Raw genomic sequence first — 2,653 nt, 5'->3', positions numbered from 1 at the left:
AAGAGGAGGAAGACTCGAATATAAACCTGGAGGATGATATAGAAAACCATCATGAAGGAGAGGTGAACAATCATGCTAGAGGAGGTGCAGCCAACCCTGCTAGATAAGAAAGGAGAGTTCTAGGGTCTCACATCAATCCAAACCCAGGAAACTGCGGTAGCAGCATTCAAAAGTCAACCATCTATGCTAACAATTTTGAATTGAAGCCACAACTCATTATACTCGTCCAAAACAATTGTTCTTTCAGAGGAAGTGCCCAAGAAGACCTTAATCAGCATCTCACTACATTTCTAAGGATCTGTGATATAGTAAAGTCAAATAGAGTTCACCCTGATGCCTACACAAGTGGCTATTCCCCTTTTCTCTAAGGGATAAAGCATCCAAGTGGCTAGAATCATTTCCAAAGGAGAGCCTCACAACCTGGGAAGATGTAGTTAATAAATTCTTGGCAAGGTTCTATCCTCCACAAAGAGTCAATAGGCTGAGAGCAGAGGTTCAAACATTCAGACAGCAGGATGGTGAAACACTTTATGAGGCATGGGAGAGATTCAAGGATTTGACAAGGAAGTGCCCTCCTGATATGTTCAATGAATGGGTACGGTGGCATATCTTTTATGAAGGACTATCATATGAATCCGAGAAAGCTGTAGCGCCAAAAATTGACGTGCGGAAAATTACCAATTAAGAATTTATAATGAAAACTAACGTCGCAAGTATAGTTCTTAACCAATGAAAATTCCGCGTATCAATTTAAAAAGGGGTTGTCACAAAATTAAGAACAAAATACTGGGAATAGAATTCCCAGGTCGTCTCCCAACGAGTTGCTTTGAGAGTGCAAATTATTGATCAGGGGTTTTCCGAGAATTTTTGGAGTGAGGAACGGAAAAATAAATGACTATAAATTGACAAGAGATTTTATGTAATTGAAATAAAAGTCTTGGCTAGGAGAAGATTAATCGGAAGTTCTATCCTTGTTGGATTTCCCAAGATTAATAGTAATAGGTTGTTGTTTCTACTTAGTTAACCTTCAACGAATGAAGGAAAGTTAAGTAGTTGAGCTAACTCTAATTCACAAGTCCTAATCCTCTCCCTTGGAAAGGATTAGCGTTAGCAGCTAGAGAGCTAGCCAATAACTTCCAATTTTCTAACAACTCTTGAGTTTTCCAACTCAATGGTCTCCTATTAATCAACTCCAAAGCCAAGTTGGTAGTCTACTCCATTGACATGGATGCCAATTTTACATACATATTCAAGGGGTAGAAAGAAGACATAATAATCAAATTAATTGGAAGCAAGCAAACAAATAATAAAATTATATGGAAAAGTATTCTTTGCATTAATAAATCCCAAAATCAGAAATATTCATCTGTAGCTCTAAACAAGGTAAATGGCTAATAAAAGGGAAGGAATTAGAAAATAAACACGAATAATAAAGACTTCAATGGAGGTAGTAACTCTTTTCAATTATCCAATCCAAAATGTAGAACCAGAAAAAGGTATGTGACTATGAGGAACCCTGGAGGAAATAGTGTTCTCTTCGAAGATTCAAAAACTAAAACTAAAAACTAACCAATGAGAGAATGTGTGAATGTGTCAATGTGTGTTGAGTTTTTGCTGTCCCCTGGCTCTAGTTTATGTTTCTGGGCCGAAAACTGGTTCCAAACTCAGCCCAAAATCGCCCCTAGCGATTTCTGCAGTCGCAGAATATTACGCACGTCACGCGTACGCGCCAGGTGTGCGTCCGCGTCGATGGCCTTCTGCGTGTGTCATGCGTACGCGCCAAGTGCGCGTCCGCGTCTCTATGGAGTGCGCCATGTTGTGCGCACGCGTGAAGTGTGTGTGCGCGTCGGTCCTCGCTGGTCAGCTCCTTGGTTTCTTCTATTCCTTCCATTTTTGCAAGCTTCCTTTCCATCTTTCAAGCCATTACTGTCCTATAAAGCTTGAAAACACTTAACACATAGATCACGGCATCAAATGGTAAAAAGGGAAATTAGAGATACACAATTTAAGGGCTTAGGAAGCAAGTTTTCAACCATAGAACAAAATTAGGAAGGATTTGTAAAACCATGCAAATTGTATGAATAAGTATGCAAAGAGTTGATAAAGCCACTCAATTCAGCACAAGAATAACCATAAAATAGTGGTTTATCAACCACTCTTCTGGAGGCTCTCTCAACAAGAAGAAGATGGTTGAGGAAGCCATTGATGTCATTGAAACAATGGCTGACAATGAATACTTTTATGCCTCTAAGAGAAGCAACAACAGAGGAGTCATGAAGCTGAACAACATGGATGCAATTTTGGCTTAGAACAAGATGATTTCCAAGAAATTTGCAGAACTCACAAGGAAGATGGAGGCAAGCCAAGTAGCAGCAATCCACACCCAACCATTAGCATAAGAGGAGTCAAACACAGAGGAAAAAGTAATCAACTACATTGGAAATTCTACAAGACAAGAACATGATCCTTACTCCAAGACTTACAACGATGGTTGGAAGAGCCACCTAATCTTTGGGTCGGAAAACCAACAAAACCAAAACCAAAATCACAAACCTCATAATCCAAACCATTATAACAACTCCACTCACCAACACTCTAACCAAAGACCATATCAGACCACACAAAACACTTATTCCCAGCCACCATACCAAAA

General features: G+C 39.5%; 1 non-coding gene across 1 annotated transcript; it reads right to left on the bottom strand.

The window, feature by feature from the left end:
- Positions 1 to 478: 478 nt before the first annotated feature.
- On the bottom strand, positions 479 to 585 carry LOC112745511 (small nucleolar RNA R71). Its single transcript, XR_003173436.1, has one exon. It is a non-coding gene; the product is annotated as a small nucleolar RNA R71 (small nucleolar RNA).
- Between the last annotated feature and the right edge of the window lie 2,068 nt (positions 586 to 2,653).

The sequence above is a fragment of the Arachis hypogaea genome, chromosome 14 (assembly GCF_003086295.3).
Source record: "Arachis hypogaea cultivar Tifrunner chromosome 14, arahy.Tifrunner.gnm2.J5K5, whole genome shotgun sequence".
Classification (NCBI taxonomy): Eukaryota; Viridiplantae; Streptophyta; class Magnoliopsida; order Fabales; family Fabaceae; genus Arachis; species Arachis hypogaea.
Note: the sequence above shows the minus strand (reverse complement) of the source record. Positions and strands in the feature narration are given on the sequence as shown.